This window comes from Caretta caretta, chromosome 2 (genome assembly GCF_965140235.1).
Source record: "Caretta caretta isolate rCarCar2 chromosome 2, rCarCar1.hap1, whole genome shotgun sequence".
Taxonomy (NCBI): domain Eukaryota; kingdom Metazoa; phylum Chordata; order Testudines; family Cheloniidae; genus Caretta; species Caretta caretta.
The window spans coordinates 129,936,421-129,961,899 of record NC_134207.1 but is presented as its reverse complement, the minus strand read 5'-3'; the positions used below and the strand labels follow the sequence as shown (position 1 = coordinate 129,961,899).

The 25,479-nt window shown below is 41.1% G+C and overlaps 1 long non-coding RNA gene across 1 annotated transcript in view; it reads right to left on the bottom strand.

Annotated features, from left to right (window-relative positions):
- The window catches only part of LOC142070821 (uncharacterized), a 111,874-nt gene that overhangs the window by 1,110 nt on the left and 85,285 nt on the right, over window positions 1–25,479 (bottom strand). Inside the window, exon 2 of the long non-coding RNA XR_012666744.1 lies at window positions 1,800–1,958. This is a non-coding gene — a long non-coding RNA (uncharacterized LOC142070821). The remainder of the gene's footprint in view (window positions 1–1,799; window positions 1,959–25,479) is intronic.

Genomic DNA, 25,479 nt, shown 5'->3' with positions numbered 1-25,479 from the left:
GCCAACATTTTCAAAAGTGATTTGGGATGCCTAACATGAGACAACTTAAATGTACTCGCAAATCATTGTTCAAATTTTTGCCATACTAAATATTAAAAACTCAGTGGCCAGGTAAGTTTTGAAGAAACCATTTGGTTTTGGAGGAGTGCGTTTTTGTTTGTTTGTTAACTGTAACTACAGTTGATGAATGTTATCGGGTAGAACAATGGTACCAGAAGCTCTAATTCTGAACACTTAAGTATATCCAACTTAAGTCCTACTCTTTTGAACAAAATAAGGGAAGGAATGAACTCATATGCTTAAATGTTTGGCTGTATCTGAGCCTATATGAATGTCTAATGTTCTACTGCAGAGGTGGCCAGCTTGAGAAGGAGCCAGAATTTACCTATGTACATTGCCAAAGAGCCACAGTAATAGGTCAGGAGCCCCCATCAGCTCCCTTTTCCTCCGTTCCCAGCACCTCCCACCCACCGACAGCCCAACCGATCAGCACCTCCCCTTCCCTCCTCACACCTCCCAATCAGCTCTTTTGTGGCATGCAGGAGGCTCGGGGGAGGGGGGAGTGAGGGGGAAGGAGCAAGGTCACGGCAGGCTCAGGGGAGGGGGCAGGAAAGGGTGGAGTGGGGGTAGGGTCTGTGGCAGAGCCAGGGCTTGAGCAGTGAGCACCCCCTGGCAAATTGGAAAGTTGGAGCCTGTAGCTCCAGCCCCGGAGTCGGTGCCTAAACAAGGAACTGCATGTTAACTTCTGAAGAGCTGCATGTGTCTCCAGAGCCAAAGGTTGGCCACCCCTGTTACTGTTCTGCAGTCTTTGCTTCCTCTGACACCAGTGAGTCATGTAGAATGTTGATCAAGAAGTGTATTGAGAAATGAATATCTGGGACTAGAAGTAGGGAGTAGGTGCATGACTCAGAAATTTATGGCATCCATATTGGAGACATCTATTTTCTATCTATTTGCCCATGAAACTGTAATGTGTACTGGCTAAGTTAAATGTAGTGGGGGGGGGGAATGGCAGTATCAAATGTTTCAGTCCTCATTATAGCTTACGTACTGTTGCCCAAAGCAAGGAGTTTTGCAAACATCTAAAGCAAGTGGATAAGAAGAATCATATGAAAGGGAGGCTATGACAGTGTACAACAGACAGTAGCAAGAATAGCTAATTGCTTTAGAGTCTATTTAGTCAAAATAAAACACAAAGAGAGAGATCAGTGTATTAAATAATAGCATTTGATAGAAGTACACTGACAATAGTGGCATAGAAATTGAATCACATATATAGACTACACAGAGAAGGCTGCAAGTTCTTTTGTTTTATATGAAGACAAGACTTGTTTTTATATTTCCTGTCATAAAGTCATTATTTTGTTTTAGTTTTCCTTATTACAAATGTTAAATTATAGCCTGTCTATGGTACATGAGAAAGATACCAAATCAAGGTTATATAAGACCTGCTCTACACTAGGAAATTAGGTCTGATACCTACATCCATGCTCCTGAGCAACACAGTTAAGCCAACCTTACCCCCAGTGTAGGCAGTGCTAAGTTAACATGAGGTGTTGTACCAACTGTCGGGGAGTCCTCCCGTTGGTGTAGGTAGCATCTTCACTGAAGTACTACAGCTGTGCTGCTGCAATGTTTTAAGTGCAAAGTAGCCCTTCGTATTTCACTTTTAATGAAAATAGATTACTAGCTCTTTGTTATGCAAAACCATAGTATGTGAAACATATGTGTTCACGGAGACTATACTATGCAAAAATTAATGGCAGTCAGGTGTCTGTCATCTATTGTATACAAATTACCTGTGGGTCACTGGCTGTGGGAAAACATTTCTTCCTTTTTTGGTTTCAATTCCTGGTTTTCGGCTCCTGTGCTTTGTCTTTCCAGTGCATGTACTGAGGTCCTTTTGAAGAAGTATTGTTAGCTTCAGCATCCATAGAAGAAAGTCTGGAATAAAAACCCTGTAAACCAGGAGGGAGAGAATATATAAAACAAAACAAATATATACTGAAATATGAATATCTTCTAAGCTTACTATTTGTTTCTGTGAGTGCCCACAATGTGTTAGGTATTGTACAAAACACAGGAGTCATTACCCCTGTCCTCCCCCCCAAAAAAAACTTGTTTAAACAAACAAAACGAAACAAACAACAGAACCAGAAATGAAAGGTGGGGGAAAAGCATACAAGCAAGTAAGATGGACTGGAAAGTGACTGGTCATGTTTTATGTACACAATAAGTCTATCCTCAATTACCTTGCAAGTTTGTCATTATCAGCTGGCTCATTTCTCAGAGCCAGCTAGCCTGACAAAGGAGGCTAACCTGCTGAATGATTGAAATGTATTCATTTAGAGAAATTACAGTTAAAAGGGATTGGATATAGGTGGGATGTTATATTATATAAATGTTGAAAGTTTGACCTTACAGCTTTTTAGCTTTTCTTCTGTATGTTTCGACTCATAATCTCACATTTTCAATCCATTTAATTCAAGTTTAAGAGCCCTCTGTTCATCTATCCCTCTCGCTGTGGGTTTAGATCCAACATTGGCAATAATAATCTTGTTCATATTTTCATTTTGATACAGTATATTGTGAAGTAGTTGGATTCACTAGCAGTGGAGAAAGGATTATGATATGGGGAGGTGTTGATCTCATTAGTATACACTGTCACTTTGCAATCTTTGTTTTAACTTCTGGCTATGCAGCTGCAAGTGCTTCTGTTACTTTTTGTTTAATTTGTGTGATTTCCCATAGTTTTAGATTATCTTGATTTTTTCCAGTGTTTAATCATTTTATCTTCCATCAAAAGTTGTCAATGTATTTTATAAACTGGCATGAATTAGTTCTTCAATTGGCATAAAAGTGAGAAAGTTACGCATTATCGCTATCTCTATTTTACAAGTGCCGGGCTCTCAAGTGACCTTCAAGGTCAAACAAGTTTGCGCAAAATAGGTTTGTGTAAGAGTCAGAACTAGGTTTCCTGCCAAGGGTCATGTACTTTAACTACAAGATAATTCTCTAGTGGTGGGGTTTTCTAACATCTTCTAGTTTCCTAGCTATCACTCACTTTGAACATAAGAATGTAAGAATGCACATACTGAGCCAAGAGCAGTGGGGTCCCTCTAGCCCAATATCCTGGCTGCCAGCAGTGGCCAATGCCAGGTGCTTCAGAGGGAACGAACAGAACAGGCAATCGGCAAGTGTTCTATCCCCATCGTCCACTACTAGACAGAGATGGCAGTCAGAGATGTGGGACACCCAGAGCTTGGACTTACATCCCTGAATATCTTGGCTAATAGCTATTGATGGATCCATCCTCCATGAACTTATCTTTTTTTTTTTTTAAACCCCATTATAGTTTTGGCATTCACAACATCCCTGGCAATGAGTTCCACAGGTTGCCTGTGAATTGTGTGAAGGATTTCCTTTTGTTTGTTTTAAATCTGCTCCCTATTAGTTTCATTGGGTGACCCCTTGTTCTGGTGTTATGCAAAGTTAGTTTCACATAGCCTGCGAAGTTATGTGAAGTTAGAGTTATGTTACCTGTAAAATGAGTGTTAATTTCATTGGATGACCCCTGGTTCTTGTGTTAACTATCTCTTTCCTAATAGTTCATAACATTGTTCGCTTTTTTTACTGCTGCTGTACACTGAATGGATGTTTTCAGAGAACTATCCACAATGACTCCAATGTCACTTTCCTGAGTGGTAATGGCTAATTTAGATGCCATCAATTTGTATGTATAGTTAGGATAATGTTTTCCAATGTGCATTACTTTGCATTTATCATCACTGAATTTCATCTGCCATTTTGTTGCCCAGTCACCCAATTTAGTGAGTTTGAAAGTCTCCGGTTTGTGACCTCTGAGTCTATTCAGAGTTTATCTGACAAGAGCAGGGTATTTTTTTTTAAAATAAGTTTGTAATTATACAATGAAGGGTTTTTTTAAGACAGATGGGAGCATAAGGGATGTGTGTTCCATTGAATATTCATTATTTGGAATTTGCTATTTCATCTGCGCTATTTTGCATTTAAACCACATGGTAATGCTTCTATTCTTTGACTGGATGACTCAAATTTATAAACAAAACAGAGCCTGAGCAATTCAGTGGGTCTTTGATTTGCTTAGATATAGACGAGAGATGCACACCTATTAAATAAGGCTGCCTAGGAAATATTAGGACATTCTAAATCTTCTGTCCTCTTTTGCACAGGAAAGAAAATGAATATTTGGCTATTTACATAAGGCTCTTGTCAAGGTTCCTCCCCCACTCTGAATCCTAGGGTACAGATGTGGGGACCTGCATGAAAACCTCCTAAGCTTACTTTTACCAGCTTAGGTTAAAACTTCCCCAAGGTACGAATTAATTTTATCCTTGGTCCTTGGAATATCCACTGCCACCACCAAACTCTAACTGGGTTTACTGGGAAACGTGGTTTGGACACGTCTTTCCCCCCAAAATCCTCCCAGCCCTTGCACCCCACTTCCTGGGAAAGGTTTGGTAAAAATCCTCACCAATTTGCATAGGTGACCACAGACCCAAACCCTTGGATCTGAGAACAATGAAAAAGCATTCAGTTTTCTTACAAGAAGACTTTTAATAGAAGTAGAAGTAAATAGAAATAAAGGAATCACCTCTGTAAAATCAGGATGGTAGATACCTTACAGGGTAATTAGATTCAAAACAGAGAATCCCTCTAGGCAAAACCTTAAGTTACAAAAAAGACACACAGACAGGAATAGTCATTCTATTCAGCACAATTCTTTTCTCAGCCATTTAAAGAAATCATAATCTAACACATTCCTAGCTAGATTACTTACTAAAGTTCTAAGACTCCATTCCTGGTCTATCCCCGGCAAAAACAGCGTACCGACAGACACAGACCCTTTGTTTCTCTCCCTCCTCCCAGATTTTGAAAGTATCTTGTCTCCTCATTGGTCATTTTGGTCAGGTGCCAGCAAGGTTACCTTTAGCTTCTTAACCCTTTACAGGTGAGAGGATTTTTCTTCTGGTCAGGAGGGATTTTAAAGGGGTTTACCCTTCCCTTTATATTTATGACAGCTCTAGATGTAAATATAGTTGGGTTCCTTTCTGAGTGAAATAGATAATATATGCATTTAATGACAGATTACCTGGTATTATTGTGCAAAGTGGCCACGCACCCTGAAGATTTAATTGTATGGGTCTTAAAGGATCATATTTCCTGATAATTTTTTTTAAGTCAGAAGAATCTTGCTAGCACATTTAAATCACGAGTAGATTACTGAATAATAGTAAAATATGGGTGCCTAAAATGCATCTGCAAAATATCTGTACGCACCTACTGGATACGCAGGTTGCACAGTTTTATGAATGCAAGTCAGTTCTTGTCTGAAATTGCCTACAGGTGTGTTGGGTATATGCAGAACAGTTGTGTACATATTTGTGAGAGCAGTTTAGATGCCATGTTGAAGGTTAAGAGTTGCACTAGTTTCATGGAGTTTGCGAGCTGTGAAGAGTTTCTATTCACCTTAATGGGATACTAACTCTGAAGTCCAATGAAGGTAACTTTAAATATTAACTGTTAGCTATTTCATTGCTGATCAAGGATGCACAGGAAATTGGAAGAATGATCTCATTATGAAGATCTATGTTATCTACTCCAAGTAACATTGCAAGTAGTTTGGTTTATGGGCTCATCTCAAGTATATCCCTACTTTTTTCTCCCTATACCCATCCCATTTTAACCTCTGATGAAATGAAATAGTATGCTGGTGCCTCCCAAGACCCATGTGTGACTCAGCATTGTCCATTGGCCAGAGCAGATGACTATAGTAGTCGGCCACTAAAGAATCCATGTAAGCTTTACCACTGACATTGTTGTGTTGAAATCTAAACCTTTAGAGAACACTCACTTCTTTGACTCTAGCTCTGCCACTGGTAGGATAAGGCTTCATTTGTAACTAAATGACCTTAACAGTAGTAAAGGAACTTAGTTGTTGTTTACTTTGGTGGCAAAGGTTTATGTAGCTGTAATATTTTTTGACTGAAGACAGGATAAAAAATGATACATTTTAAAAAGTAAATATAACTAAATCACTACTGAAAGCTTCCAGGTTTGGTTTGTATGAAGTCCAGAGGGTTGCAGGCTCTATATTTCAAAACAGTACAGGCTTCACTGAAGAAACCCAGGTTTTTTCCATGGTTGAATCTCATTTTGATCCCACAGGTAAGATTTGTATGTGATAGTTTTGCATGTAACTTTTTGCAGTTATCACAACCAGATGCAGAAAAAGGGAATATTAGAAAATACCAACCATGGCAGTTAGCAGGCTCCTAGGTCTCTGCTTCCTACCTCTAGAAACAGATGAAGGGCAGCCAGCACATCAGGCACCCAGTTCTACCTTCTGTTCTTTTAACTGGCAGGAAGGAAGAAATCAGCAAGTATAGAGACTAAGCACTATTTTTCCAGGACAGGAGAACACACACACAATATGGAACTCCCTCTAAGAAAAACAACATCACACCCGAGCACATTGAATACTCAATCACCAAGGCTTATCTACACTACTGTTAGTCAACTCAAAGCAGCTTAAGTAGAACGAGCTGTGGATGCATCTACACTTAAATTTCACTCCCCTGGATGTAAGTACTACACCGACTTAATATCACCTCCCCAAGCACCAGAGAGTCAGTGTCAATGCAGTTAAGTCAACACAGTGTCAGTGTAGACATTCCATTACTTACATTGACTGTTACAAGCCTCCAGGAGCTTTCCCCCAATGTCCCACACTCACTGCTCTGGGCACCGTTGTGAACTCTGCTGCCCAGGGTCAGGTAGGCAGGAAGCCGTTCCATAGTTCCTCCTCCCCCACCACCCCGCTTAAAACCCTATTAATTTTTGAAATTCCTTTTCTTGACTGGCCAGCTTGGTGAGCACATCTAGCAGCTCTCCATTGTTGAGTGTAACTGCCCAGCCAACCATGCCAGCTGCACACTGCAGATGTGAGGAGATACTGAATCTCCTGGGCCTGTGGTGAGAAGAGGTTGTGCAGGCTCAGCTTCAGTCCAGATGTAGAAATTCGGACATCTATGAGCAGATCAGTCGGTGGACTCAGGAGAAGGGCTACAACAGGGACCAGCAGCAGAGCTGCGTGAAAGCCCAGGAGCTGTGGCAGGTGCACCAGAAGGAAAGGGAGCAGCATACAAACCTGCATGGCATCAGGATGCCAGCAGCAGCTGTGCTCTCTCTGCCTCTCTTACCTTCTGGAGTGAGACATCAGCTAAAATCACCACCCCCTGTAGAAAACGATGCCAGGATTCAGTGCCATTGCCCTATATGAATATACTCATGCCTGTGAGCTATTCCTTCCTCATTTCACCAACCATCCCTCCACCCATCAAGGGCCATACTTAGTATGGCTGGTGCTGTGACTGGTACTATGCTCTATCAATCCCAAGCAGAAGTGAGAATGTAGTGCTTACAATTTTTAGGGATAAAAGGGAGGGAATTCAGTATCCTAAGTTTTCATTTCTGATGTGAATACACTGACAGTGGTACCTCTGTGTGTTGTATCTGCAGCTGCTGCCTTTGCAGGCTTCAGGGTCTCTCCCTCCACACCTGTGAAATTCATGAGCCAGAGAAGGAGAAAGAAAAGGACTTGGGATGAAATCTTCCAGGAGATCCTGCAAGCCAGTGCTACATCAAAGAATGAGATCAGGGACTGGAGGATCACCCTTGCACGCAGAATGGAGAAGGAGAGAGTGGAGAGGAGAAAAGCCTTGGAGTCCAAGCAGGAAAAGGAGTGGGAGATGCACCAGGACACAGCGGGGCGTCTCAGGAAGCAAAATGAGATGCTGAGGACTCTGGTAGACCTGCAGGTTCAACAATCCCATGCTCACCTCCCTCTGCAGCCCATAGAGAACTCAATATTGGGACCTCCCTATGCCCCTCCTTAACGTTCCATGTGGCATTGGGGGCTGCTGCTCTACCCATACCACTCCACCCTGGGGACAATAAAAACAATCACAGCTGCACTTACACTGGACTTGTGAAAGCCACAACCTGAAGTTCTGTTCCCTTAGTTTATTAAGTTTAAAATTTTATTTTTTTTAATTATTTTTTTATTTCCTGGTTCATGCTATTCTGTACAATTCTATTTTTGGATCAAGATTCATCTTTATTAGTTCACAACAATATGCTGGCTGGTGATGAAAGGGTCTGACGCATACCGATTTCTTGTTACTTCATTTTGTCACAGAACACATAATATCATTCATAGACAATATTAACAGGTGTATTGCCAATGTTACATTCCTATATACAAAGCAAATCACTATAAGATTAATTCATGCAAAAGAGAAAAGCCAGCTACAGCACACTACAGCAACACACACTACTCTAACTCACTATTAAAATGTTCTTTCAAAGCCTTCCTGATCAATATAGCTCTGAGTTGAGCTCTTCCAATAGCATTTTTTAATCAGCTGTTCAAATTCAGCAGACAGCTGCTCCAACTCTACCCTTCAGCCAGGCAGAAACTTTCCCCCCTTTCCTTCCAGATATTATGCAGGATACAGCAGGTAGCTAAAAACGTTGGGATATTTTTTTCCCACTGAGGTCCAATCACATAAGTAAACAACACCAGCAACCCTTCAAATGACCGAAGACTCATTCAGCTCTTAGTTTGAACTTGGTAAGCCTGTAGCTGAAGTGTGCCTTTGTGTTGTTGAGGTGGCTGGTGTATGGCTTCATGGCCATGGGAGCAAGAGATAGGCTGGGTCTCCCAGGACCACTATTGGCATTTCAACATTTCCAGTGGTAATCCGCAGGTCAGGAAAGAAAATCTCAGTTTGCAGCTTTCTGAACAGTGCTGGGTTCTTGAAGATGCACACGCCATGTACATTCCCTGACCAGCCCACATTGCTGTTGGTAAAATATCCCCAGTGGTTCACCATTGCTTGCATAACCATAGAAAAGTAGCCCTTTCTGTTGATGTACTGTGTGGCAAGGTGATCTAATGCTAAAATAGGTATATGCATGCTTTTTATTTCCCAACTTCAATTTGAGAAGCCCACTGCTAAAAATCCATCCACCATATCCTTCACACTGGCAATTAATGGCCCTGCACACTTACATGACAACTGCCCCTACGGTGGATTTCCTGACTCTAAATTGATTCCCAGCTGACCAGTAACAATCCTACATTGCAAGTTTCCACAATGTAACTGCCACTTGCTTCTCAACTATCAGTAAGTCTCTTATTTTGGTGTCCCTGCGCTGGCAGGCTGTGATAAGTTTGGCACACAGATCCAGGAAGGTGGCCTTGTGCATCCAAAAGTTCTGCAGCTATTGCTTGTCATTCCAAACCTGCATGACAGTGAGATCAAGCCAGCTGGTACTTGTTTCTCAGGCTCAGAAAAGGGGGATTCAAAGAGCAGTAAAAAGATATGGACAGAGAGGTTTCCTGGTGATGATCTCACAAAGAGTGATTTACTCATAAAAAAATTAAAAACAAAACATTTCACATCTGTCATTTGAATTTCAAATGGTAATCCACATCAATTTGATTGCAAAGCCTGACTATGGAATTTATTCAGACACACTATGGATATTGTAATGGAGATATTATAAAACATAATATTTGATTGTATATGTGCTGAAGTTTTTTTTTTTTTTTTTTTTTAATTAAACACAGGAATTGCCATACTGGATCAGACACATGGCCCATCTGTCCTATATCCCATTTCCAATAGTGGCCATTGACAGATGCTCCGGAGGAAGGTGAAACCTCCTAGCAGACAATTATGGAACAATTTACCCCCCAGCAGAAGTTTCTTTTTCACCGCTGATAGTTGGTGGTTGGCTGAATTCCTGAAAACTAGAAGTTGAGGATTCAAGGTCCCCTAAATGTACTCCATGGCAAGTTTAACCTACGTTCTCAGCAAGACGCATGGATTGAAAAAATAGATTCAGGAGAACAGCAAAAGGAAATTCTGTGGTAAATGAAAGGGGCCAGAGGAAGTACATTTAATACACTCTTTACATCCTTTACAACGCTTTGAATACTGTCTAATGAACTGCAGACATTTCTACAGCTAGTGAAGATCTCCAAACCTTGGAATCTTCCTGAACTCTCAGCCTCATTGTTACACAGTGAAACATTAACCTGTGGCGCTCATTGTAATAATATTCTACATTTACATAAAAATAAGACACTTAATTTTGTAGGCCTTCAAATCACTCCAATATAACTTCTGTTAGTTGACGATTCTAGGCTGTTTGTTGTACTATCCAAAACACTCCACAGATATGCAACTGAGTGCTATTACTTATTCTTGTTCCTCCTATTAAAGTGAACGTAACTCTCTAAGTAATGTGTAATGACTCTTGGTGCCAGACCTGACAGGAATTAGCAAGACTTCATGCCTAGCTTGTTTTTTCCACAGCTGTTTAGCAAAAGGAAAAATACCCTGAATAGCTCTCACTAAAATAGAATCCAAATTACTGTTTGACATGCATAAACAGGTTAGCTACAATGTTTTCTTCCCCTATCACTTCAGGCAAAAGCACAAATTGTGAAAGCTGGACTCCTCAAACATTCCTATAATGTTCCGCTGGTTGGAAGGCATGAGATGTGCTGTCCTGAGGTTGGGAGTTCCACGACCACCACTCCCAAGAGGAGAAGGCGGGTGGTGGTGGTCGGGGACTCTCTCCTCCGGGGGACTGAGTCATCTATCTGCCGCCCTGACCGGGAAAACCGAGAAGTCTGCTGCTTGCCGGGGGCTAAGATTCGCGATGTGACGGAGAGACTGCCCAGACTCATCAAGCCCTCGGATCGCTACCCCTTCCTGCTTCTCCACGTGGGCACCAATGATACTGCCAAGAATGACCTTGAGCAGATCACTGCGGACTATGTGGCTCTATGAAGAAGGATAAAGGAGTTGGAGGCGCAAGTGGTGTTCTCATCCATCCTCCCCGTAGAAGGAAAAGGCCTAGGTAGGGAGCGTCGAATCGTGGAAGTCAACGAATGGCTACGCAGGTGGTGTCGGAGAGAAGGCTTTGGATTCTTCAACCATGGGATGGTGTTCCAAGAAGGAGTGCTAGGCAGAGACGGGCTCCACTTAACGAAGAGAGGGAAGAGCATCTTCGCGAGCAGGCTGGCTAACCTAGTGAGGAGGGCTTTAAACTAGGTTCACCGGGGGAAGGAGACCAAAGCCCTGAGGTAAGTGGGAAAGCGGGATACCGGGAGGAAGCACAGGCAGGAATGTCTGTGAGGGGAGGGCTCCTGCCTCATACTGGGAATGAGGGGCGATCAACAGGTTATCTCAAGTGCTTATATACAAATGCACAAAGCCTTGGAAACAAGCAGGGAGAACTGGAGGTCCTGGTGATGTCAAAGAATTATGACGTGATCGGAATAACAGAGACTTGGTGGGATAACTCACATGACTGGAGTACTGTCATGGATGGTTATAAACTGTTCAGGAAGGACAGGCAGGGCAGAAAAGGTGGGGGAGTAGCACTGTATGTAAGGGAGCAGTATGACTGCTCAGAGCTCCGGTACGAAATTGCAGAAAAACCTGAGTGTCTCTGGATTAAGTTTAGAAGTGTGTGCAACAAGAGTGATGTAGTGGTGGGAGTCTGCTATAGACCACCGGACCAGGGGGATGAGGTAGATGAGGCTTTCTTCCGGCAGCTCACGGAAGCTACTGGATCGCATGCCCTGATTCTAATGGGTGACTTTAATTTTCCTGATATCTGCTGGGAGAGCAATACAGCGGTGCATAGACAATCCAGGAAGTTTTTGGAAAGCATAGGGGACAATTTCCTGGCGCAAGTGCTAGAGGAGCCAACTAGGGGGGGCGCTTTTCTTGACCTGCTGCTCACAAACCGGGTAGAATTAGTGGGGGAAGCAAAAGTGGATGGGAATCTGGGAGGCAGTGACCATGAGTTGGTTGAGTTCAGGATCCTGACACAGGGAAGAAAGGTAAGCAGCAGGATACGGACCCTGGACTTCAGGAAAGCAGACTTCGACTCCCTCAGGGAACGGATGGCCAGGGTCCCCTGGGGGACTAACTTGAAGGGGAAAGGAGTCCAGGAGAGCTGGCTGTATTTCAAGGAATCCCTGTTGAGGTTACAGGGACAAACCATCCCAATGAGTCGAAAGAATAGTAACTATGGCAGGCGACCAGCTTGGCTTAATGGTGAAATCTTAACGGATCTTAAACATAAAAAAGAAGCTTACAAGAAGGGGAAGGTTGGACATATGACCAGGGAAGAGTATAAAAATATTGCTCGGGCATGTAGGAATGTTATCAGGAGGGCCAAATCGCACCTGGAGCTGCAGCTAGCCAGAGATGTCAAGAGTAACAAGAAGGGTTTCTTCAGGTATGTTGGCAACAAGAAGAAAGCCAAGGAATGTGTGGGCCCCTTACTGAATGAGGGAGGCAACCTAGTGACAGAGGATGTGGAAAAAGCTAATGTACTCAATGCTTTTTTTGCCTCTGTTTTCACTAACAAGGTCAGCTCCCAGACTGCTACGTTGGGCATCACAAAATGGGGAAGAGATGGCCAGCCCTCTGTGGAGATAGAGGTGGTTCGGGACTATTTAGAAAAGCTGGACGTGCACAAGTCCATGGGGCCGGACGAGTTGCATCCGAGAGTGCTCAAGGAACTGGCGGCTGTGATTGCAGAGCCATTGGCCATTATCTTTGAAAACTCGTGGCGAACCGGGGAAGTCCCGGATGACTGGAAAAAGGCTAATGTCGTGCCAATCTTTAAAAAAGGGAAGAAGGAGGATCCTGGGAACTACAGGCCAGTCAGCCTCACTTCAGTCCCCGGAAAAATCATGGAGCAGGTCCTCAAAGAATCAATCCTGAAGCACTTGCATGAGAGGAAAGTGATCAGGAACAGCCAGCATGGATTCACCAAGGGAAGGTCATGCCTGACTAATCTAATCGCCTTCTATGATGAGATTACTGGTTCTGTGGATGAAGGGAAAGCAGTGGATGTATTGTTTCTTGACTTTAGCAAAGCTTTTGACACGGTCTCCCACAGTATTCTTGTCAGCAAGTTACGGAAGTATGGGCTGGATGAATGCACTACAAGGTGGGTAGAAAGCTGGCTAGATTGTCGGGCTCAACGGGTAGTTATCAATGGCTCCATGTCTAGTTGGCAGCCGGTATCAAGTGGAGTGCCCCAAGGGTCGGTCCTGGGGCCGGTTTTGTTCAATATCTTCATAAATGATCTGGAGGATGGTGTGGATTGCACTCTCAGCAAATTTGCGGATGATACTAAACTGGGAGGAGTGGTAGATACGCTGGAGGGGAGGGATAGGATACAGAAGGAACTAGACAAATTGGAGGATTGGGCCAAAAGAAATCTGATGAGGTTCAATAAGGATAAGTGCAGGGTCCTGCACTTAAGACGGAAGAACCCAATGCACAGCTACAGACTAGGGACCGAATGGCTAGGCAGCAGTTCTGCGGAAAAGGACCTAGGGGTGACAGTGGACGAGAAGCTGGATATGAGTCAGCAGTGTGCCCTTGTTGCCAAGAAGGCCAATGGCATTTTGGGATGTATAAGTAGGGGCATAGCGAGCAGATCGAGGGACGTGATCGTTCCCCTCTATTCGACATTGGTGAGGCCTCATCTGGAGTACTGTGTCCAGTTTTGGGCCCCACACTTCAAGAAGGATGTGGATAAATTGGAGAGAGTCCAGCGAAGGGCAACAAAAATGATTAGGGGTCTGGAACACATGAGTTATGAGGAGAGGCTGAGGGAGCTGGGATTGTTTAGCCTGCAGAAGAGAAGAATGAGGGGGGATTTGATAGCTGCTTTCAACTACCTGAAAGGGGGTTCCAAAGAGGATGGCTCTAGACTGTTCTCAATGGTATCAGATGACAGAACGAGGAGTAATGGTCTCAAGCTGCAGTGGGGGAGGTTTAGATTGGATATTAGGAAAAACTTTTTCACTAAGAGGGTGGTGAAACACTGGAATGCGTTACCTAGGGAGGTGGTAGAATCTCCTTCCTTAGAGGTTTTTAAGGTCAGGCTTGACAAAGCCCTGGCTGGGATGATTTAACTGGGAATTGGTCCTGCTTCGAGCAGGGGGTTGGACTAGATGACCTTCTGGGGTCCCTTCCAACCCTTATATTCTATGATTCTATGATTCTAAAGATACTAAGTGATTTGCTTGTCAAATCTACATCAAAACCCATGTTGCTCTGTGAGGACAAAAACAGAAAAGGAAAAGGATTTGACACTCATATGCATACAATTTGCCTCCTGTGGAGTGTTGTTTTCTGACCTTTAAGGACCCTCTTTCAAATACAAAATAAATAAATAAATAAATAAAAATTGATGACTCTAAAATAAATAGAGGTTTTCTTGCTTTCATTTATGAGCCATGAGCTAGATTGTGCCTTAAAGGCAAAGGCCTGCTTTAGGACAGATGAGGAGCCACACTACTCCTGAAAGGAATTCCTACATTAGAGAATGTGATTTAATACCTTGCACTGCCTTTCAGGAGAATGTAGTTTGGCTTAAGCTTCTTTTTATGGAGTAAGCAAGTAGGGTGACATAGCCTGCCTCCTCCCTGCCTAGGCCTCTTGGAATGATTTGTGTCCACAGGACCCTAGGGAGGGAGCAGTCCTTCCATTCAGGAGGAAACAAGCCTGTAGTTTTGCCTAGCCCTTTCAGAAGGAGCACACGTTTATGAATCTGCATTATGAGGAAAAACGTGTTTTATTCAGTAAAAAGGGAATGAGACAAGTTTTGCTGGGTTTGATTTGTAAGTGATCTGCTCAAATTTTGAGGTACCTACTATCTAAGTATTGGAATAATAGTGCTCTGGCATATTGAGATGATCATTGCCAAATAAGATAGTGATGGAATTTAGGTTTCTTTCTTATTTAATATAATCAGACTCCTTTGGTCAGGTTTACCTTAAGTGTCTCCACTGAAACTTGCAATGAGGCAAGTTGCAGGTGATAAGAATGAAGCAGTAGCAATGCACCCACTTATATCACCAGGAAATTTGGCTCAGTTTCATTATCTCATTCTGGCCCTATTTGTTTCATTCCTATGATTTCATACTATGGCTTATGTAACCTTTAAGTACGTGAGTTTGAATAATCTGTGATGTTAGAAATGAACTTTCATGACATTTTTTATGGCATTTTAGTCTTAATGAGACATAACATGAGTTGCATGTCTGTGACATTAACAACAGCCCAAGGGCAAGGGGCATCTTGATATCTGGTCATGAATTTCAGCAGGCTTCACCAGTTCTAGTGTACCCTAATTCTTTAATGTCATGAAATTTATGTAAGTGCCATACCAGGTATCAATGAAAAGCTCACAACTCACTGGTTATTAATATCATTGTGTAATGTAGGTGCAAGCAACTGATGCAAAGTTATGGACATAAACTGAAATTATAATTCTTATAGCGTGTTTTCCTGCCAAGCAGTAATTACCCGTCCTTAGACAAAGGAAGGTCATTTCCCTACGTGGGAGTTACTTACAAAGCATTTTGAAAGACAATGTGAATGTATTTGCAAGCCAACAAGGGTTGGAGGCAAACCTCATGCTATCATGGTGGGGAAGGAGATTGACAAATCACATCTAATGTTCATTCACTTGTTACAAAGGGGTCAGAAACTAAATAATTTTCATTTTAGCAGACAACTCCAGCAGGAGAAGCAGCATCAGGACACCTCCCTTAAGACAGACTCCATGTTGCCTACCTCACAGCTGGAAATAGACTTTTCTCAGGAAGTATCCTTCAGAAGAATCAATTTAAAAGATTCGTTGCCCTGTAAAAGAGAGGCCAAGAAACCAGAACTAATCTATCTTTCACCTAGGACAACAAAGGTACCAGCCCTTTGACTTTGGAGAATAGATCCTGACCCAGGAGTTCGGTCAGGCATCTTGATAGAAATGTGTGGTGGAAATTTTACCTTGAACCAGGTCAAGCTCATTATGTTTTAGTTACTAGAAAATATTTTATCTTTATTTCTCTTGTAACCATTTCTGACTTTAATCCTTACACTTGTACTCTCTTAACATTTCTCTTTAGAATTAAACAAACATGCTTTATTTTTAATCTCAACCAATTCAGTGCATGCTTGAACTAAACGGTTTGGTAACTCCAGTTAAACTAACAAACGGTTGGATATTGACTCTTTAAAAGGAGCAACAAATTTAGCATTCCCCTGATTGTTCCAGGACAGGGTTGTACATGCAGTTTGGGAAAGCTGGAATTGGGTAGAGTGTGGAGTCACCTTACCAGTTGTTAACCAAGGGTGGTGGAGACCAGTGGAAGTCTGTGGTATTTCAGGCAGGCTTCAGGATCCAAAAGTGGAGTCTGCCCAATACATAGAAATAGTACGTTTGTTGCTGATTCAGGCAGAGAGCAACATTAGCACAGATTTAAGGCACTTAAAGGTTACAGGGTAAGAGGTGACAACTCTTCACTGGTTTGGATTGTGCCCTAGAGAATGTAACAATGTTATACAAAGTTTGTCTCAGATGACAAATGATCTTTCATCAAATAACAGGAATAGAACTGCAGAGAATAGAGAGAAATTTGTGAAAAAAAAAGAAGTCATTATAAAGACACAGTGGTTTTCTTTTATGGGTTTGTTTAAAAACTGCACTGAAGTTTCGACAGAAAACAAATGCATCACAGATAAATTATTACATCTTTCACAGAATGCAAGGTAGTAAAATTTTGGTTTAAAATATTAAGTGAATCTACTCCTTCTGAGAAATTCATTTTAAAATACAGGTCCCTTCAATAATTAAGCCGGACACTGGTGTCCCTTTCTCACTGCTACTATAAAACTTGTACAGTAGTTCATATAGCCTACTAGTTAAGTAGTTTTGCTCTAGTTGGGTTGTCTTCTTTTCCCACCACATATTAGACTCAAGTGCTAGATTTCTAAAGTGCTGTGTCTGTTTGCTACTAATACTTGTAACAGAAACTCAGTTCACATATTTCTTGTAAGTTTTTTTAAAATCTATATCTTTATCAAAGATGCATTTAAGCTATATGATGAAAATATGAATCTAGAAATCTAGGGTGAATGATAATTTCCTTTATCCATTATTCATAAGACATTTCCTCTTCTGTGCAGAGCGTCAACAGTGCTTAATTTGGCTTTACATTTCAAATAGCATATAAACCAATGGTGCATAGCGAGAAGAAAGTAATGGGCCAGTGTTAATTGCTGGCAAGCATTTGGAATAGATCAGGGATAACACAGATTTTAAAACATAGTTAAAAAGTGACAAGGAAGGTTTGTTTAGCTCATTTTTAAGCTTTGAGCTTAATGTTCTCCAAAAATATCTATCCTTTCTGTGATTGATTAGCTGTATTTTTATTAAAGATTATTAAGTTAGTAATTGGTATTTATCTAGTTACATTGTTAAATTGAAAGTGAATTTAATTTCTGATTTTAATTAACTTTACCTACTTACCACATCAAATCCCAGCATTTAACAATTCACTAATTAAAAGCTATAGCCAACATGATCCCAGGATTTGTCATTTTCAGTTAAGATGTTTCACTATTTGTTTACAAAGAGGGCCAGATGCAGAGGTTCATACTCAGGCGAGCTCCCAAAGGCTTTTCATTAGTTTTCCTGAGATAGGACCATAGGACTGGGCCCATCTATTGTTTCTCTCAAGGATTTAATTTAAGTCCATCCCCTCATGGTGGAGAAAGAAAAAGGTAACATTTCCCCCCTTCTCCCTGCCTAATAATTATGGAAGTAGTAATTGTTTAAAAGGTCATACACCATTTTGGTCTTCAGCTTCATCAGATCTCACAAGATATAAAAGTCTTAGCAAAGTCAATACTTGATTAAGAGCCATCTGAGAAAAAAAGCTCAGTGTTCTGTAGAAAATAGTAAGAGTGATCACTTCTTGAGACTTCTCTACAAATCCAAATGGAATGACTGGCCCAGCACGATGATACAGTAGAGCACAGCTGGGAGAGGAGACAGGTTTCAGATGCAACCTCAAACCAAGCTCCAGAGCACTTTGAGACAAAGTTGCCACAGCACTTTTCACAAGAGCATGGGAGTTGACAAGATACAGGGTCCTAGCAAGATTCTGGTAGGATAGTTACATTCTGCCCTCCTAAAAAAAGAGTTCCATTTGAATAGGGTACTTATTAATTATGTTCTGTAGAAATCACCAGATGGTGCTGAAAGAATGGTTTTATAAACTCTTAGAACACAAGCAATGTACAATTAGAAGGTATGTATTGTTAGTTTTGACAGTCAGGTTATTTCAGAGGAGCTGTTGCAAACAGCTTGAAAGTTTGCACTCTTCCTTTGATTTTAAACTAGCCAATTACTGGAGCAGAATTGCTCCCTTTATACTGGGTGTAGGAACAGAGATTCCCGAGAAAGGGGATTGCCTGCATTCTCTTTGTGCTCGCCTCTGTTCAAGTACTGGTGTGTAGAAAGTAAGCAAAAAAAGTTATACTAAAAAGATGGGTCACTAAAGCCTTCCTGTAAGAGCTGTTTCCTTCTTCCCCCCTTCCCAAAGAGTCTGCTACTAATTGAAGAAGGGACAACAGTGAAACAAAAAACAAACTCCTAGAAGAACTGAGATGAGGGCCCCATTGTTCTAGGCATTGTATAAACAAAGGTATGTCATAAAACAATCCCTGCTCCAAAGACAAAACACATAGGAAAAAGAAGGCTTCCCTCCAACAAACCTGTATGACATCTGTCTATTTGGATCAAACCCCAGCCAGCTTGGTATGACGAAGATCTCTATATTGGACTGTGACTAAGGTCTGATGAAAATATTCATTAGAACTGTCTGACAATATTATATCCATGGCTCTGCTGTCCAGAATATCTCACTATCCCCATGTGAACCACTGATGTTCACAACCTGACCCACCCAAAGTCTACTCGTGCTGTTTTAAGTCAAGTTCCCCACTTCTAAAGGTTTGACTTTTATTAGTAACTCAAACATATCTAGTCTCAGCCAAAACAAAGCTGATTTCTCTAAACTTTTTCTCTCCTACAGCTCCTTCAGAACCTTGCCATCTCTACCAGTTCCCTCTGAGCAGAGGGTCACACCCCCCTACTTCTATATCCTGGTGAATTTTACAAACCACACCTGCCATGGCAAGTCAGCAGAACTTGGCAGCTTTAGGCAGGGTTCTAACTCATCTCAATAATATGGGTCAACAGAAGAGGCCCACATACTTTGAGTTGTAGAGCATGCTACTTGGTTATATAACCCTCCTCCCCACTCCTATCACCATGTTCCCACTAGGAAAGAGAGACTAGAACCCAGCTCAACTTTCCCCAACACTCATTTAGTTCCCAGAGACTCCATTTAGGATTAGAGAAGAAAGAAGGGAACTATTCAAGAGCAATTCTATGTACCCCTGCCAGGGTCTCAGTCAAGTCAGCAGAAACTTGGTCAACTGTATCACAGACTGTCAGTTAATCCAAAGTGATTGGCCTTTTTCCATTGCTATGAGATCAGATTTTTTTTACTGCAGCTGCATATTAAGTCTTCTCTGAGTTTTCCACAGTGACAGCTTATAGTTAATTAAGAATCCTGTAAGGTGTATATACATTTCTATTTCTTTTTGCCTCCACTATGCTCTACTTTGCCTTTACAATACTGAACTTCATTCACTTAGTTCAGTTAAATTCCTCTGCAATTTCTCAGCATTTTCTCTGAACTCGATTATGACCTACATAACTCATCTGCAGACTTTGCTACTTCACTGCTCACTCCTCTTTCCAAATTGATTAAACACTAGAACTAATGTAGAATCTTGAGGCCCAGCATTGTTAACCATTTGCTATGACAGAAGTTACTATTTAGTCATACTCTTAGGTGGTTCTTGATCCATGACAAGACTTAGTAATTCATCCCACCTTATCAGAAGCCCAGAAAGGAAAGGTTAGAAACAAGATAGCAGATAAGATTGCCCCAAATCAAAAGATGCTCCCTGGAGCACAGACCTAGGGCCATGAATACATTAGTGTCATCCTAAAAACCCCACTTCATCTACTTGCAGAAGTGAACCATCACAGTTGCTGTATTTTACAAGATTTGGGTGGCCTGGGTCTATCTTACAGGTAAATGCCCAAATCTTCACCAGCACCTCAAACTTGGTGAGTGTAGCTGGCTAAAAAGTCAACATGCAGATTTTCCTCTCCTCAAGTCATTCTGTCCCTAGTGATGCCAGGAGTCTCAGGAGAATCCAAAGGATCTTATCCACAAAAAGTTTAAAGCTGTGTCACAGCTGGAAATATTAATCTGTTTCCCGGTAATGGCAATCCAAACCCACTAAATTGTCCACCACCCGCCAACATTGCAAGACATTGTAGATGCTTGTATGAAGGACCCTGAAGTCAGCTATGGTAACAGACTTGGACATCCCCAGTACTTGACTGAATTCTTATCCAGGCAAATCATCTAAGGAATCTGACGTGCAGCAGAAGAGTCTGTACACCACCAGTCTCTACTCATGATGAGACTCAAAGCAAGATAGACACACAGGAAACCATTTTTGGACATGGGTACTTTTTATATATTGCATCAGAAAGTACAGCTCCATAACCTTCCACAGCTCACAAGAATGGCTATGAGTGAGACCAATGGTCCATTTAGCCCAGTATCCTGTCTTTCAACAGCGGCCAATATGAGATGCTTCAGAGGGAAGAACAGTATAGCAGAATTATTGCATGATCCACTCCCCGTCTTCCACTACCAGCTTCTATCCCTTTCCCACCATTTCCTAACATTCTGTTAGGTTTTTTTGGCTGCTGCTGCACATTGAGCAGATGTTTTCGGAGAACTATCCACAATGACTCCAAGATCTCTTTCTTGAGTGCTAACAGTTAATTTAGAACCCGTCATTTTGTGTGACTATCTGGGATTATGTGTTCCAGTGTGCATTACTTTTCATTTATCAACAGTGAATTTCATCTGCCATTCTCTTGCCCAGTCACCCTGTTTTGTGAGATCCCTTTGTAACTCTTCACAGTCATCTTTGGACTTAACTACCTTGAGTAATTTTGTATCATCTGCACATTTTGCCACCTTACTGTTTACCCCTTTCTCCAGACAATTTATGAATATGTAGAACAGCACTGATTCCAGTACACATTCCTTGGGGACATGACAATTTACCTCTCTCCATTCTGAAAACTGGCCGTTTCTTTCTACCCTTTGTCTTCCATCTTTTAACCAGTTAGTGATCCATGAGAGGCCCTTCCCTCTTAGCTGATGACTGCTTACTTTGCTTAAGAACCTTTGGTGATGTACCTTGTCAAAGGCTTTCTGAAAGTCCAAGTACACTATATCCATTGGATCACCCTTGTCCAAGTTTGTTGACCTCTACAAAAAATTCTAATGGATTGGTGAGGTATGTTTTCCCTTGAGAAAAGTCATGTTGACTCTTCCCCAATATATCATATTCATCTATGTGTCTGAAAATTCTGTTTTTTACGATAGTTTCAATAAATCTGTCTGGTACTGAAGTTAGTCTTACCTGCCTGTAAGTGCCATGATTGCCTCTGTAACTGTCTTTAAAAATTGGTGTCACATTAGCTAGCCTCCAATCATCTGGTACAGAAACTGATTTAAGTGATAGGTTGCTTACCACATTTAGCAGTTCTGCAATTTCATATTTGAGTTCATTCAGAACTCTTGGGTGAATACTATCTGGTCCTGGGTGACTTACTGCTATTTAATTTATTGATCTGCTCTAAAACCTCCTCTATTAACATCTCAATCTGGAACAGTTCCTCTGATTTTTCACCTAATCTCAGGGGTAGGAATCTTCTTCACATCTTCTGCAGTGAAGACCAATGTAAGTAATTCATTTAGTTTCTCCACAATGGCCTTATATTCCTTGATTGCTCCTTTAGCACCTTGATCGTCTAGTGGCCCCACCGATTGTTGGACAGACTTCGTGCTTCTGATGTACTTAAGTTTTTGTTGTTCATTTGTGTGTCTTTTGCTGGGTACTCTTCAAATTCTTTTTTGGCCTGCCTAATTACACTTAACTTTTCTCTGTAGAATTTGACTTCCTATTTTTAAAGGATGCCTTTCTGCCTCTAAACACTTCTTTTACTCAGTTGTGTAGCTATGGTCACACTTTTTAGGTCCTCTTACTAGGTTTTTTTTTTATTTGTGGTATTGTAATACGGTCTTCAGTAGGCTAAGGGGCCCAGAAGTTAGCATCCATTCAGTCCACCCACAGGCTCTGACCCAGGGCCCTAAGAGGGTCATCAGTGTTTGTCCTCTGGGAAGGGGCCACTGAGCTACCTTCCCTGGGTCACTTCCTACCACCGCTTTCCTCACTCACCTTCTGGTCCCAGATAAGGAGAAAAGGAAACCAAACTGCCAGCCCACACACACACAGTACTATTCCTTCAGGGAGGCTTCTCCAGTGCCCCTTTGGCAAGAGACTTCAGGGTAGGTCTGCATTCCTCCCCAGCCACCTCCTTCTGAACTGAGTTGTTCCCTTTTTAACCCTATCTCCAGTCGGAGCATGCTCTGCAGGTTTGGAGGGATGGAGCTAGCTGGACTCATTATAGCCCTTTAAACCCTTCCGTCCCAGTGTGAGGTTTGTATATCCCATTACAGGTATATGTTTATTTTAAAAAAAGTTTCCATTTCAGTTTTGTGACTGAACCTTTTAATTTCCATTTAACTAGCTTCCTCATTTTTGTGTAGTTCCCCTTTCTGAAGTTAAATGCTACCATGATGGTCTTCTTTGGTATTTTCCCTTCCACAGGGATGTTAATTTTAGTTATATTATGGTCACTATTACTGAGTCATTTAGTTATATTCTCCTCTTAGACCAGACCTTGTGTGCCATTTAGGATTAAATCACTAGTTGCCTCTCCCCTTGCAGGTTCCAGGACTACCTGCTCCAAGAAGCAGTCATTAATGGTGTGTAGAAAAGTTCTCAGCATTTCATCCTGAGGTGACATGTGCCCAGTCAATATGAGGATATTTGAAATCCTTCATTATTGAGTTTTTTATTCTTATAGCCTCTCTAATCTCCCAGATCATTTCAAGTCACCACTAAAACCATCCTGGTCAGGTGTGTGGTAATACATTCCTAATACTGTACTCTTACTCAAACATGGAATTCCTATCCCTAGAGATTCATGATAGAGTTTGATTCATTTAAGATTTTTACTATCTTTGACTGTATGCTTTCTTTGATATACAGTGCCACTCCCCCACCAGGACAGCCTACTGTGTTACTCCTATATATTTTGTACCCTGGTATTACCATGTCCCATTGATTATCATCATTCCACCAAGGTCCTGCAATGCCTATTGTATCATTATCTACATTTAATGCCATGCTTAATCAAGTACTCATCTGAAGAGGACAGGGGTAACATGCAGCTTGATCTATTCTACAAGCTAAGTGAAGGGTCTCATTTATGATTATATTACAGATGTCTATCTATCAGCTATTGACACTACACTTAACTTCACAAACTGAATAGGAGCTCTGACAGCTTATGTCACCATAAGGCAAGGCGTATTGAACTGGTAACAAATGTCCCACACCTACTCTCTCAAAGAATTCCTGTCACTCGCCTTCTCCGGGCCTTTTCTGACAGGAGTCTGTAGGGACAGTAAACTCAAGTCCCTGAAACCCATTCTTTCCACTTGTTCTTATCCCAGCCTACATGTGCCTTTTATACCTCACAATTAAGGTTTACTATGTTCTTAAAAATAAGCTAACATTTTCTTAGCATGTATTAATCTATTAAGTCTAAATTAAATGCATTGTTAAGTGTATTCAGAACACTTCATTTAGAGTGTTAACCTTTTAACAAAGGAGCTTTGAGTTTCATGCTGAATTTAATGTCTACACCTAATTATCCGGAGTAATTGCATATGCCAGAAAAATTGTGCAATATTTTCATTGCAGTATTACTTTAAAAGGAGCATATGTATATAGATCTATTTGTTGATAATGATTTATTGCAGGTCACACTTTCAAACTAAATGAACCAGGAGAAAGAATCCAAATAAGAAAAAAAAACAAATAAACATAAATTGCTGATTCAAATCTCACACAGTCTGTTACAAACATTAGCTTTATATGCATAAATAACAAGAATTTCCAAATTAGACTGTGTCAGACTTACAAGTTAATTCAGTTTTCAAAAAGTCATTGTAATCTGTGCTTTGCATATATTTGTATTAATTTAAAATTATACACGACTATGTTTTCAGCATTCTGTAATCCTCCCTATTTTTGCTTATCAGCAGCAGCAACTATCATCTTTGATCATTCAACTATGCTGCGCCTGCTGTCAGATGCACCTGATTTTTTTTTTCTGTGTTTTTTTTTCCAAAGGAAGAAAATGAAGACTCACAGAATAATCAAGAGCTGAATGTCATCAATTGCACACGATAAATGAGGAGCCAGAATATGGAACTGTAGAGCATTTTGAGTGTAGCAGAACTCAAAAGCCTAGCAAGGAGGATTTAATACTTCTAAAACCAGCTACTAAATATGACTGATAAACACTGATCCTGTTAGAAGATGTTGTCAGTGTTCTCAGAACAGTCATCCTCTTTCATTCAGTTTTTACAATATTGTCATAACACTAATCAGTTTCCTAACAAATCAACAGTTATATGGTCAGCTTTCAGTTTGAACAAAAGCAAAGTCTTACAGAAATTGAAAATAAATATTGCCAAGGGGAAAAAACTATCGGCCTGCTGGAATCTAAGAAGTGTTTGAGCGTGTTGGAGGATTGCAGGAGAGAAAATGAGTGGAATACAGGATTACTAAATTAATACTAATCAACTTACATACCATTTGCACAGTGAAGCTTCAAACCAAATCTTAAATAGGTTACTTGCCACAATGTAGGCTTCTGTGCTAAATGTGCATGCTTGTCAGGCAACCATGATTTGGTAATGACCATACCAAATCTGGTGGTCCATCTAGTCTAAAACCCTGTCTGACAGTGAATGGTACTCAATGCTGCAGAGAAAGGTGCAAGAATCCCCATGAGGCATGTCTTCATTAGACTATTAGATCATATTTGACCACAATCTTGAAGAGTTAATACATATTATGTTAAACATAGCTTAGCTGTTAGCATAGACGGGAAATAGTGTTTATCATCATGACAACCAGTAGTGGGTAAATCCTAATGGAAACTTAACCCATCCATAGGGGAAGTTTCTCCCCAGCCTTAAGTTAGAGTTTGGTTTATACTTTGAAGCATGATGACTTATTTCCCTTCTAGAAAAGATCTAATTTAGCATTGTGTATTCTCATTAGTCATATAAACATTTATCTCAATGGTAGCTTGTGGCAGTAAATACATTCAATTAATTACACATTGTGGAGAAATGTTCAGTTTTAAGTTTGTTGCTCTGTTTCATTGGATCTACCCTACTAACTGTATTATGAGAAAGGATCAATAGAAGTACCCAACATTCTCTTTAAA